Source organism: Coffea arabica, chromosome 6c, assembly GCF_036785885.1.
Source record: "Coffea arabica cultivar ET-39 chromosome 6c, Coffea Arabica ET-39 HiFi, whole genome shotgun sequence".
In the NCBI taxonomy this organism is placed as follows: Eukaryota; Viridiplantae; Streptophyta; class Magnoliopsida; order Gentianales; family Rubiaceae; genus Coffea; species Coffea arabica.
Genome location: NC_092320.1, coordinates 43,059,835 through 43,074,472, shown reverse-complemented (window position 1 = coordinate 43,074,472; position 14,638 = coordinate 43,059,835). Strand labels below are relative to the sequence as shown.

Sequence of the window (14,638 nt, the reverse complement as noted above, 5' to 3'; positions counted from 1 at the left end):
TGCCTTTTGGGCTAACCAATGCCCCTGCCACTTTTATGGACCTTATGCATCGGATTTTCAAACCCTATCTGGACCGATTTGTCGTTGTCTTTATCAATGACATTTTAGTTTATTCAAAAACCCGTGAGGAGAATGTGCAACATTTGAAAGAGGTCTTACAAACCCTGAGGGAGCACCGATTGTACGCCAAATTTAGTAAGTGCGAGTTTTGGCTAGAGAAGGTTTCTTTCCTGGGGCACGTGATTTCAAAGGAAGGAATTGCAGTAGATCCGGCCAAGGTAGAGGCAGTGACTGAGTGGAAGAGACTCGGCAATCCTACTGAAATCTGGAGTTTTCTAGGGTTGGCAGGTTATTACCGGCGATTTATTAAAGATTTTTCGAAACTTGCCAGTCCCTTAACTGATTTAACAAAGAAGGGTGGTCGGTTTCTGTGGAGTGATAAGTGTGACAACAGCTTTCAAGAGATGAAGCGAAGGTTAACCATGGCCCCTAAGGACAGTTTTACTGTTTACACCAACGCCTCTAGAGAAGGTTTGGGATGCGTACTGATGCAACACTAGAATGTGATAGCCTATGCTTCTAGAAAACTGAAAATCCATGAACAAAACTATCCCACCCACAACTTAGAGCTGGCGGCAGTTGTCTTTACTCTGAAAAAGTGGAGACACTATTTGTTCGGGGTGACCTTTGAGGTCTATTCCAATCATAAGAGCCTTAAATATCTTTTTTCCCAGAAGGAGTTGAACATGAGACTTCGCCGGGGGATGGAATTCTTAGAAAATTATGATTGTACTATTAACTACCATCCGGGTAAGGCTAATGTTGTAGCTGATGCCCTAAGTCGGAAGGCTTAGATTTCTAGGTTAATGGTGAAGGAGTGGGAATTGTTGGGAATCGTTGGGGAGTGGAATCCAAGATTGGAACACAAGAAGATAACTTTTGGAAATATCCGTGTGACATCCACACTATTGGATTGAATTAAAGAGGCTCAAGCGGAGGATTCGATGATTCAAAAATGGGTGGAAAAGGTGAAGAAATGAGAAATTTCGGATTTCAATTTATGTCCTGAAGGGATTTTGAGATTTCGGAATCGAATAGTGGTGCCTAATGATGAAAACCTGAGAAGAAAAATTTTGGAGGAAACTCATCGATCCAAATATACAATCTATCCGGGTAGTAATAAGATGTATCAGGACTTGCGACAATTGTACTGGTGGGACAAGATGAAGAGAGAGATAACCCAATATGTACAAACTTGTCTAGTATGCTAGCAAGTTAAGGCCAAACATCAAAAACTTTCGGGACTACTTCAGCCTCTGGAGATACCCAAATGGAAGTGGGAGCATATCACCATGGACTTCATTTCTGGGCTACCTAGAACCCAAAAAGGACATGATGCCGTTTGAGTAATCGTTGATCGGTTGACCAAGTCGGCTCATTTCTTACCTGTGAATATGAAGTATTCCATGGATAAGTTAGCTCGGGTGTATTTGGAGGAAATTGTGAGATTATATGGGGTGCCCGTAAGTATAGTTTCCGACCGAGACACTAGTTTCGTATCCAGATTTTGGCAAAAGTTTCAGGAGACTTTGGGGACGAAGATGAATTTAAGCACCACTTATCATCCTCAGACAGATGGACAATCGGAGCGGACGATTCAAACCCTCAAGGACATGTTACGCACTTGTATTCTAGATTTCGGGGGTAGTTGCGGTCAACATATGACGTTAGTGGAGTTTGCCTACAATAACAGTTACCATTCGTCGATCCAAATGGCACCGTATGAAGCTCTTTATGGGCGAAAGTGCCGTTCGCCAATATACTGGGATGAAGCAGGAGAAAAGAAGATCCTAGACCCTACTATCATTCCTTGGATGGATGTTACCCAAGAAAAGATCAAGTTAATCCGTCAGAGACTCCAGGCAGCTCAAAGTCGCCAAAAGAGCTACGCAGATAACCGAAGGAAAGATCTGGAATTTGAAGTCGGAGACCATGTTTTCCTTAAAATTACCCCGTTGCGGAGTGTCACTGCTGGCAGAGGAAAGAAGCTCCAACCTAGGTTCGTAGGACCCTTCCTGATTCTTCAACGAGTTGAGAAAGTAGCATACAAACTCGAGTTGCCGCCAAGCTTGTCACGGATTCACGATGTATTCCATGCGTCAATGCTCAAAAAGTATTACCCTGATCCAACTCACATTGTGCAACCGGAGGAGATTGAAATTGACGAAACCCTTACCTACGAGGAGAGACCTGTGCGAGTACTCGATAGAAAAGTTAAGGAGCTGAGGAATAAACAAATTTCACTGGTAAAAATTCTATGGAAGAACCACGGGGTCGAAGAGGCGACCTGGGAGATGGAGAAGGAGATGAAAATGAGATACCCAGGACTGTTTAATGACGCAGGTGAGAAATTTTGAGGACGAAATTCTTTAAGGGGGAGAGAGTGTGAGACCCCGAACATTTTCTTATTTTCTAGGCAATTATTTTAGGCATTTGGGCTTAATTTTAGTGTTTTCCTTAACATGTACATTTTCTGGGGATTTTTATGAGAAAATATGACTTTTAAACCATTTTCCTGGAATAAGTCATTTTCTGTGGTAGTAGAGGTGTACAGTGGATGTGGGACCCACTAGCGCGCTAAGTGTGGTGAATGTGATTACTGTGTAGGATTTCGATATACAGGGTTTATATCATGGTGCTATGAGTTAATTAGAGGGTAGCTAGTGTAATTAGGTATTGGAAGACAAAGGAATGAGATAAACACAAAAATGCCACTTGTCATAACCCTAATGGAGGTTGGACTTTGACTAGAGTATATCACCTTTCCTAAAGTAATTTTGACCCACAAAATCATCTCCATTTCTTTCTTTTGGCCGTGCACTTTGAAGCCAAAGAAGAGAGAGAACTTCTTCAATTTCTCTTCCTTTCCTGCTTGAATCTTGGAAACCGACCGTTAATCTTTCAAATTTCTCCACAAAAGTGAGTTGAGAGGTGAGTTTAAGGTGATTGGTGGAGCCATTTGGGAAGAACAAGCCTTAGCTATCTTGTTTCTTGAGGTTGCAAAGGTGAGTTGTAAAGATATTGTCCCTTTCATCATAGTAATGTTCAATTAAGGGATTCTAGTGGTGAAGCATGCTATTTAGTGGATTATTTCATGGGTTATGGTGGAATTGTTCAATTTTTCTATTTATTGGGAAATTTTCTGTTTTATATAGTTTATTGTAGTAAGCTAAGGTATGATAGCCTTATATTGAATAATTTAGAGCTTCTATGTGTTAATGGTGGTTGATTGCGGAACATTTCCGCTTTTGTAGGAAAATTCCAGATTTTAGGGTTTTAAGTAACCCTGTTCTGCCCGGTACTGTTTCTCCACGTTAGAGGCCGAATTTGCCTTAGTGTAAAACATAAAAATTGTAGAGAATAATGTTTTATATTTCCTACAAAATTTCAGATCAATCGGAGCAACGTAGCCTATGAAAAGATCGAAATACCCTTGCTGCCCTGTTTCTGTCCGAAACTGATAATCAGCTTATGTAATTGGTTAGTTTGACCGGGAATATTCCTGAATTGGTTGTTGGTGTCTTCTTAATAATTATAGCCTTGTATCTTAGCTTTCAAATAGCTTTGGAATTACCTGAATTGGAGTTGTGTGTGCTGAGATATGAGTGAATGAATCAGGACTGCTAGTGGAATTCTGCAGTAAGGTTTGAACTGGAAAATCTGGAGTTGTTTTGGGTAAATTTGATCTAGTTAGGGTGAGAACTGGACTAAGTAGTGTTCATCAAAATTATACTTTCTGTCTTAGCTTCGAAACGGCATAAATTGCGAGTTTAGTTCCAGTTGTGTCCGTTCCGCTAAATGACGTCAAAATTGTCTTTTGGTTCTAGGGCATAAACTCCATTTCCGGACCCTCCCTAGCTTGGTTATGCACTTATATAGTCCATTGGGCCTTATTTTTGGTAGTGTGTGGATTTGCTTTGACTCGTGTTCGAGTTTTAATTGTGTTATTTTTGTTGTATAGGTCGTACCGGTACTTCGACACCTACGCCTGAAGCTAACTTGTGAATTTGCTTACTTACCTTGGTGAGTGTACCATTATATGGTCTACTATTTAAATGGTTGATTATACTTGTTATGTGAATTTGATTGGCTTGAATGAGACGAGAGTGTACGTTATCGCTCTCGATCTCTTATCTGTATTACTATTATTGTCAAAAGGTGAAATTGTCTACATGTATGATTTGACATGGCTGAGGGCTTTGCCCGACAACTGAATTGTGCTATCTGAGCTCATACCCCATTGGTCTTTAATCGAGTCGAGCCGGCCAGGGCTTGGGCGAATCGATAACGGACCTTGGGGTTCACTGTAGTCGAGTGGAGTGCTGACTTCTCGACCTTATGGTATACTCGAGTATTACCCTCTCTGTTACTGTGAGGTGTTCGGGCCCAGTAAGAGGGTGACCGGTGGAAGGGATATGGAGTAAAGTGGGGGTCTACGGAATGTTCTTCGCTTTGAAGGTTGACGGAGTGTCAACGGGTTGGAGATTAAGTGCGGCATGAGGAAAGTGGCTTTTGAGAGCCAATTGTATCCTTTTATATTGACTTGTTTTGTTTATGAGCTTTGGGTCACTATGTGATAAAATGTGTTCATTGGTGTGTCTTGGTGGTACCTCACGAGCGTAAGCTCACCCCTCGTTACTTTGTTTTCCTTACAGGGAGTAACCTTTTGGGAAACTATGAGGTTTTGAAGCTGAGTTGAGCTAGTTTTGAATATTCTTTTGTATAGCTCCTCGATAGTTGAGAAGTCCACACATGTACTTGGATCCAGCATTTCTTTTGAGATGTAAATTTGTAATTATGCGTGTATAAAGGTGTTTGGAAATGTTCATGTGTTAATTTGCCTTGGAAATGTCCCTTACTTGGAGCATATAAAGTTATTGCACTTGTATAGGTTTCGGACAGATACGACACTATTCATGTGCGGCCCCGTTTCTCATTTTCGTTTCGTGACTTTGATTCTTTTGAGCGTGCTAAAATATTTTGAAACGTTTTAGTTTGTATACAACCGTGTTAGTAGTTCTGGCGAGAGTTGGGTAGGCAGTCTGCTAACCCCTTTGGTACGCCTTAAGGGAAGGTGGGGCTGTCACACAGTTCTTACATTTTCAAGGTCAAAAATCGAAATCTCAGAGAAAACAGAAAACTATCCGTGAAATAAGGCATTTGGGCTGTCAAGGGTATTTTTGTCATTTTAGAAGCTACAGTGCTTAGATTGAGTTAAAATTTTACAAGTAGATAGGTAACCCAATTTCCCACAACTTTTATGTTTTGAGCAAGAGCTGATTCTACCTTTATCATAGACGAATATGCAGGTCAGATTGGGTCCAAAACAAGGCAAAATCATTCCTAAATGGAAACCCTAATCTAAAATTGAGACACACAAACTGAAATTTTCCGTAAGCAAGTAAAACTAGCGTATAAAAGCTCAATATTACACATAACAAAGCTATCAATCCAAGGCAATTGCTCAAGCATCAAATAAGAGCAAAAAATTCACCATAAAACTGAAATTTCCCACATCACCACCTCAAATCATGAAATATCCTCACAAAACTACATATTTAACAACTCTAACCTACTAATTTGAAATGATTAGGAGCAAGGAGAGATTTCTTGACAAATTACCTTAGACACACTAGAAATATGGTAGCTTAGTACTTCCCCCTCAAAAATCACTCCACCAACACCTCTAATCCTCCCTAGCTAGCACTTTGTATGGAGTAATTTGCACTTTTGATGGTTGGAACTCAAGATTGAGGCTTGAAATTGAGGTACAAGGTGAAGTCTCCACTCTCTTTCTCCCTCAAGAAATTCGGCCACCAAGAGAAAGAAATGAAGGAATTGGGGTCAACTTTAGTTTTAGTAAAGTGAAGAAAGGTTGGGTCAAAGTCCAACTTCCAATAGTTTCACAACACTTGGCTTTTAGGGTTTTGTTCTCATCTCTTTGTCTACCAAAGGTTCATCTATCTAGCTAACTTCTAATTATCTCTTAACACCTTGTAAAATAATATCCCTTAATGGCAAACTTCATCTAGTTGTCGAAATTTTATAGCACATACCGCACTAGCAGGTCCCACGTCCATAACGCACCTCAATCTTAACATGTACTAACTCATACCAAAAAAATGATTTAAAAATGATACTCACTTATAAAAATCTCTGAAAATTTAATATAATAAAATAAGGTAAGGAAAATGCACGCGGAAAATATAAAATAAAATATAAGAAATTTTACGGGTCCTCATAACGTAGGTATTCTTTACTTGCTTTATTAGATGCTAAACTATTTGGTTTTGAAGTCATCAAAGAATTGTATGTTAATGATCCATATTTTGGAGAATGTTATGCGTAGTGTTTAAATTCGAAATTGGATCACGTCTATGTGCATGATGGCTTTCTATTTCGAATTGATAAATTGTGTATTCCCCAATCCTCTATTCGATTACTCTTGACCAAAGAATCACATGAAGGGGGATTAATGGGACACTTTGGTGTCACAAAAACTTTGGCTGTTTTGCAGGAGCATTTTTATTGGCCAAAGATGAAGAGAGATATGGAATGAGTGGTTGCGAAATGCATTGTATGCCATAAAGCTAAATCCAAAACTCAACCATTTGGTTTGTTATGCCTTTACCTATTCTTATTGCACCATGGATTGATATTTCTATGGATTTTGTACTTGGCTTGCCTAGGTCTAGGAGAGGTCATGATAGCTATTCGTTGTTGTTGACAGATTTTCCAAAATGGCTCATTTTATTACTTGTCATAAAACGGATGATGCTTCTTATATTGCTGATTTGTTCTTTCATGAGATAGTTAGGTTACATGGCATGCCTAAAACAATTGTGTCTGATAGGGATGTTAAGCTTCTTAGCTATTTTTGGAAGACCTTGTGAGGGAAGTTGGGTACTAAATTGTTATTTTCTACTTCCAGTCACCCCCAAATTGATGGCCAAACTGAGGTTGTTAATCGCACTCTATCTATTTTGTTGCGTGCCATCATTAAAAAGAATATTAGGTCATGAGAGGACTGTCTTTCTCATGTAGAGTTTGCATATAACCGAATTGTGCTACACAATACTCACTTTTGAGGTTGTATATGGTTTCAATCCTTTAACTCCTTTGGATCTAACACCCTTGCCTTTGTCTAAATGTGTCAATCTTGATGGTAAGAAAAAGGCAGATTTTGTGAAAGCACTTCATGAGAAAGTACGCCTCAACATTGAGCAATGCACAAACCAATAAGGGAAGGCGAAAAATGATTTTTGAACCTGGAGATTGGATTTGGTTGCACCTTAGAAAGGAAAGGTTTCCAGTTCAAAGGCTTAGCAAGTCGCTTCCAAGGGGCGACGGCCCATTCCAAATCCTTGAACGTGTTAATGACAATGCTTACAAACTGGATCTCCCAAGTGAGTATGGGTCTGTGAGTGCTACATTTAATGTTACTGACCTTAGTTCGTTCCTCGCAGATGATGAATCAGATTTGAGGACAAATCCTTTTCAAGAGGATGGGAATAATGGAAATGGAGATGTAGCTCAAACCATGGAAGTAGAGCAAGTGAAAGTGCCCCTAGACCTAGTCACCTGAGCACGCGCCAAGAGGATGAAGGATGCTCTCCAAATATTGGTCAAAGCGGTGCAAGAACAAGTGGGAAGACCCAAGCTTATAGAAGGCCTTGCCTCGGAGAATGAAAGGCAAATTACCGTGCTACAAGCCATGCTCGAGGAAGGAAATCAATCTTGAAGCCACGTAACTAATTGATTATGTGTTTTGTAGTAGTATAAATAGGATACTCTTTTGTTAAAACAGATTATTATTCAATATTAAGAATTTGAGAGTTCTCTCTTTGGTTTCTTGTGAGCTTTCCTTGAATATCTTAGATTAATCTCTAGGATCTTCAACTAGACTTATCAATCTAGAAACACACTAGATTGTGGCGTCAACTATCTCATACCAAGGTTCGTTAGCCATATGATTAACGGGTCAAGGTTCATCCATTCAAGTGTGCTATTTGCTTCCTTAGATCCTGAGACTTATCTCTTACGGGTTTCGTCACAAGTTGGCGATGTTCGTATCACTCCATCAAATTGAAGAAGTATTATATTGAAGGATTGGACTTCAAATCAGGTGCAATCTGATAGTCTATTCAGTTTGCTTACTCTTGCTTAATTTTCTTTACTTTACTTGACCTTATGTTATTATTTTTTACTTACTCTTTATTGTTTTTCATTCACACAAGTGGTTGATCACCTAGAAAATTTTGGTAAATTTAAATTGTGCCTTATTTGTTATAAACTAAATTAAGTTTTTTTAATCAACCTACACTACAAGAAAAAAGGTCATTAGTGACAACATTTCTTTGTGACGACTTTTTGTCGTCACAAAATGAGGTTGTTTAGTCACGACTTTGAAGGTTGTCACAATTGACTCAAAGCAACTGAGTTTTCAGTGACAACTTTTAATTGTCGTCACAAAACTACTTCGCGCCATGGGACTTGGAAGGCGCGAGTTTTGCGATAGTGACGACTTGATAAAAGTTGTCAGTAATTCTACCACTTTCTTTGACAACTTTTCGTTGTTGTCACTGTTTATGTTTATTGACGACCAATTTTTGTCAATAAAACTATAGTGTAGTTAGTGACAACATAAGTATCATCACTAACTTGAACATCTCTAATGCATTTATTTAATTGTGAACCTCAATATTAATTTATGTTTTTTAAATTTGATGATTTATTAACTATGATTTTATTTAATTGTGAGCCTCAATATTAATTTAATTTTTTTAAAAATTTGATGATTTATTAAACTAGTCATAGTTACTTAAATATTAATTTAAGTTATTTACGGACGACTTTTTGTTGTCGTCACTGATCACGAAAAAAAAAGTTATTAGTGACAACATTTTGTAGTGATGACAATAAGTCGTCACAAAAGGAGATTCTTTAGTCGCGACACCTAAAGTTGTCACAATTGCATCAAAGCAACCAAATGTTTAGTGACGACCCGTTATTTTCGTCACAAACTACACTGCAAGAAATATGGTCATTAGTGACAACATTTTTTAGTGACGACAAAAGTCGTCACAAAACGTGTTTGTTTAGTGACGACAAGGAAAGTTGTCATAATTGCTCAAAGCAACTAAGTCTTCAGTGACGACCTTGAAAAAGTTGTCACTAAAATGATCTCTATAGTGACAACTTCTAATATCGTCACTGTCACTCTACCGATTCGGATTTAGTGACAAGAATTAATTGTCACTGTTTAAAGTAATTATTTTTAAGTCACTTTCATTAATTCTACTGTGTCACCCTAACTTTTGCGATTTAGCCCCAAATGTTATAAAAAATTCCATTATGATACCTTAACTTTTACAATTTAGCTCCATATGTAGTACACCGATTTCTTTAATTCTATTATTACTCCCTAACTTTTGTAATTTAGCCCCATATGTAATTCATCAATTTCATTAATTCTATTATGGCACTCTAACTTTTGCAATTTAACCCTCATATGTAATACACCAATTTTATTATTTCTATTATGGCACCCTAGCTTTTACAATTTAGCCCCTATTTTTTTATTAGGAAATTGCGAATGGTATCTTGATAAACTATGCATAAATATTTTATAATTTTCTCAAACTTAAGTAATAATTTGTTATAAACTCTAAAGATATATCTTTCATTACAATAGTTATAAGGCAGGCAGGTCTTTTTATCAATGGAATAAGAAATTTATGCCAGATTTATCTTTTGTACTACATGCCAAGTAGTATTAGCAAAGGAATAACAAAGTACTACAAAGTAATTAACAAAATAGCCTTCAGAGAGTGTAGTTTATGGGCAAATGAGCATTATCTATTCAAAGTACCAACTTTTTATGGGTATTTTACTTTCAAACATATAATTTATGATAAATTTATAAATATTTGTAAGTAAAATTTAAAAAGTGTTACACTGATTTCTTACAAAATGAAAACTGGCAGGTTATCTTTTCAACATAAATTAAATTTTTTTAAAAAAAGAAATGACCCATAAAGTTCCAACTCTTTGTGGGTTTTCTCCATTACATGAACAAATATTCTGCTCTTTATGGGCATTTCACTCTGAATCATTTAATTTATGTTAAATACATATATGTTTGTAAGTAAAATTCAAAAAGTGTTGCACTAATATTTTTTTGAAAGGGAAACTGGTAGGTTTTGTATTTAACATAAATTAAATATGTGAAAGCAAAAAAAAGAAAGAAATTACCCATAAATCTATGTCTTGCAAATCTAAACTAGTAAAATAGTTTCAAACAAAATTAAACATTAAAATAAACTGTAATTTATACACATTAAAATATCTGTAATTTATACACATTTTGCAACTACTACTTTGTGTTTTCTCTGTAATGAATTTTTTAACTATTGAGAACTTAAGTTTTGTCTTGCAAATCTATACTAGTACAATAGTTTTAAACAAAATTAAACATTAAAATAAATGTTTGAAAAAGAACAAAAGCACATTTATTACTTGCAGTAATGTAACAAAATTTTCTCAACCATTATCAATATTTTCACAAAACTATTAAAAACTAGCAATTGACAATATTAAAAAGGGATAATTTTAGAAACCTCCCCTGAGGTTTCTGACAATTTCACTGACCTCCCCTGAGGTTTCCACAATTACACTGACCTCCCCTGGCAGAACTTGGGACCCAATTGCTGACATCATATAATGCAAAATTACTATTATACCCAAGACATTTTGTGTTTTGGATAGTATTGGATTGCATTTCTATTTATTTAATGTATGGTTATGAAATTTGTAATGATATTACTCTTGGATTGCAGTTTTGGTTTGCACCTTATTACTGTTAAGGTTTTATAAATGACTGTCTTAGTTCTTGGATTGCACCTTACCTCCAAAATTTGGGAATTTACCCAAATTTTCCATTTTCTAATATTCCTACAAATATGCAAAATTATGCATATCCCTCAAATCTACCCAATATTAATGTTTTGTTAAACTCTAAATAACAAAAATATGAAATATATTATTTAAATATATTTTAGTTACACACAAGTTGGATTGAGTAACTAGTGTGTCAGAGAGTTGCCATAATCTCCTTAAACCCGCATGCGGGTTTAAAGAGTATTCGGATATTCTCATATGCACCTATGCAAATCGAACCAACCGGATATCTTATCCGTATCCCATTTTTTTAAATAAAAATCTTATAAATTTGAAAAATAAAATCAAATTTAGATGTATTAGGGTTTTAAAAATATTATATAAGTGATAAAAATTTTATAAATTGTAAAAATAAAATCAAATTTAAATAATTAAATGTTATATTTGCATAAGAAATAATACAATAATCATAATAATGATAATACAATAATATTGATGTAATAAAACTGCCATTAATTTAAATATTTACTTATAATGCCCAAAGAGCCTAATTACCAATTTTTTCTTCTCGCGCTCAAATATAACATTAACCCGCATGCGAGCTAACCTTGAAATAGAAAAAACACAGAATCCCGCTTGCGGGTTTCAGCGTTATTATGCAGGCGGGATTTTAACCTGCTTGCTTGTGAACATGTTCTTTAGTGCTGCAATTATAAGAAATTAGTATAAAATATTAGCAAATTATAAAAGTACATTTTCAATTATATGAAATTAACAAATTTTGCCACCTATGTTGATGAAAATTTTTATTTTTTTGCTAAAAAATAAAGAATAATACTATAGCATTAAAAGGCAATTCGTCAGGCAAATATCCTTCAAAAGCACTGCTACTTTAAACATATTTTTCTACTTTTGCCCGCGTCAAATAATCAGGAAAAGTTTTCGTTTTCCCACCATTTTTTTACCACCAATTTTTTTCCTTTTCGCCCAAAAAAGAATTTAGACGGACATTAACTTATAGTAGGTTGCAAAATGGCCTTCACAAAAGCCCCAATCTTCATCATCCTCTTCCTCATCACCCTTCTCCCGATCTCCACCAATTCTCAAGACCCCAGTTCGGATTTGCTCTTGCAGCTCGAATCCCTCCAATCCCAGTCACCTAAAGGCGGCGTTATCCATCTCACTGATTCTCTCAAACGGATTCTATCCATTCCAACTCATCGTCCCTGTACTTTCCTCGTCTTCTTCGACGCCCAACAACTCCACTCCAAACCCGAACTCTCCCTCCCTTCTCTCAAATCCGAGTTCTTCCTCGTCTCTAAATCCTTTTTAGCCAGCAACCCTCCAACTTCTCACTCAAAACTCTTCTTCTTCGACATCGAATTTCAAGAATTCCAGTCCTTTTTCGCCCTTTTCGGGGTAAATTCTCTGCCCCACACCGATGTCAAGAAAGACTCCGTCCAGATAAATGCATCAGGTTTCTCGAGGCTCGCCGAATCCATGGCTGAATTTGTCAAGGCCAAAACGAAGCTGAGCATTGGGCCAATTGATCACCCCTCTTTGATTTCTAAGAAGCAATTGATGTTTCTCATTGCTGTTATTCTGATTTCGGCTCCATTCTTGGTGAAAAAAGTGATTTATGGGAACACCCTTTTGCACAATAAGAGTATTTGGATGACCGGAGAGATTTTTGTCTACTTTTTCAGTGTCTCCGGTTCAATGCATAACATAATTAGGAAAATACCCATGTTTTTGGTTGATAGGAATGACCCTGGGAAGTTGGTTTTCTTTTATCAGGGGGTCTGGGATGCAATTGGGAGCTAAAGGGTTCGCGGTTGGGTTCTTGTACACTGTGGTGGGATTGTTGCTGGCTTTTGTTACTCATGTTATTGTCTATGTGAGGAATAGGAATGCTCAGAGGTTGGTGATGTTTATTTCCTCCTGGGCTGTTCAGATGATTTTTGTTGGCATTCTTGTCGCATTTCTGGTTTCTTGATTTTAGTTTGTTCTACCGTGTTAGTTTTTGTTAGTGTTTCAGATAAGGAAAATTGACGTTTTATTTTTGGTGTAAATTAACAATGTACCTTTTATTTTGCTTTTGTGCTCATATTCTGTATTTGCAACTGTTGCTAAAAAAATTGAATCATGTAATTGGCAGTGATTTATGTATCTTTTTGGTGTTGTCTTGGTGAAATGCTTGTAATAAGCATAGCAATCACTTGTTTTCTCGTTTTCTATGGTATCTGTTCTAGATCTTCTTTCACATGTAGATATGGCGTTGAGATAAGTTTCCGACTAAATGAGGAAAGGTGCAATTTTGAATGGTAAACCTGCGGCCAAATTGCAAATCACATGCCAAATTATGAACTAGAGCTATAAGTTGGCATTTGCAGTTGGTAGTGGGTGTTTCTTCAGGAGTTGGAAGAATTTGATTCACAATTCCATAACATTTTAAAAGGCTATACTACGTACTCAGTAATTAGACTAGAGAGGATGATGCTTGAGTGCTAGAGTGTGACGCCCCGAAAAAAAATGAGTTTGAGAACCCGGAAATTTTCTAATTTTCTAGGGTTTATTTTTTTAACGCCCGCCTTTTCTACATTTTCTTTATTAGAAAAATTTCCCAAATAAAGTTTATGAGCAAAGATAGTTTTAAAATGATTTTTCTGGTATCGGTTAGTTTTAAGAAAAACGGCGCGAATCGGCGGGTCCCGCGCACTACCGGTTGAACGCACTACTTGATCACCACTTTCTTGCCATACAAGTTTATCACTAATGGAGCAAAATATCCCCCCCTCATACTTATCCACATGGCTGAAATTTGTGGCCAAAAATGTAAGGGAGAGAGAGAAAAATTTGTATGGTTTTGGTGGTGACAAGTGTCACCATCCTATGGCTCTTTGATTAATTTTTTTCCTTGTTCTTTTATCCTTCATTTTAGCTCATTTTTCTTCATTTCTTTCTGTTTTGGTCGAGCTCAAGAGAGAGAGAAAGGGAGAGCAAGAAAAACAACCATTTCATCTTGAGTTTGCACAAACCAAGTGAGGAAATCAAATTCTAAACCGATTAAAGAGTGAGTTGTGATCTTGGGAAGCTAGGGGAACTAAAAATTTCCAAAGGAGGTGAAGTATCACTCTTCCAAGCTTTGTCTTTGAGGTATGAAATCTGATCATGGTCTTTGATCTTGTGAATCTTGTGTAAATTAGCTTGGCAACTCAAATTTGGTGGTGAATCATGGATGCAATCATGTTTTGGGGGTTTTTTCCTTGTGGTATTATGAACTAGGGTTTGCTGATTTCTGCCCAAACTTGCTATATGGTTACTATATGTTGAATATAAGATTATACAAGGGGCTTTGGTAGTGATTGGAACAAGGAATTGAAGAAAGTTCAATTGAAACCAAAAGATTTCAGATTTCTGGAAATTTTCATCCTATTCTGCCCGTTTTTGTTGCACCATGTTAGAGGCCGAATTGGCCTTGGCTTAAAACATGAAAGTTGTAGGGAATGATATTTTAGAGGATCCTGTAAAATTTCAGGTCAATCGGAGCAGTGTATCTTGTGAAAAGACGGAATTACCCTTGCTGTCCTGGTTTACCCAGAATTGGAGAATTGCGACTGTAATTGGTGAATTTGGTCTGGAATGCTTCCGAATTAGTTGTTTAGGTCTTCTGATGAAA

The 14,638-nt window shown here is 36.8% G+C and overlaps 1 pseudogene; it reads left to right on the top strand.

The window, feature by feature from the left end:
* The first annotated feature begins 11,991 nt into the window (after positions 1-11,991).
* On the top strand, positions 11,992-13,300 carry LOC140008062 (probable dolichyl-diphosphooligosaccharide--protein glycosyltransferase subunit 3B; annotated as a pseudogene).
* Positions 13,301-14,638: the final 1,338 nt, after the last annotated feature.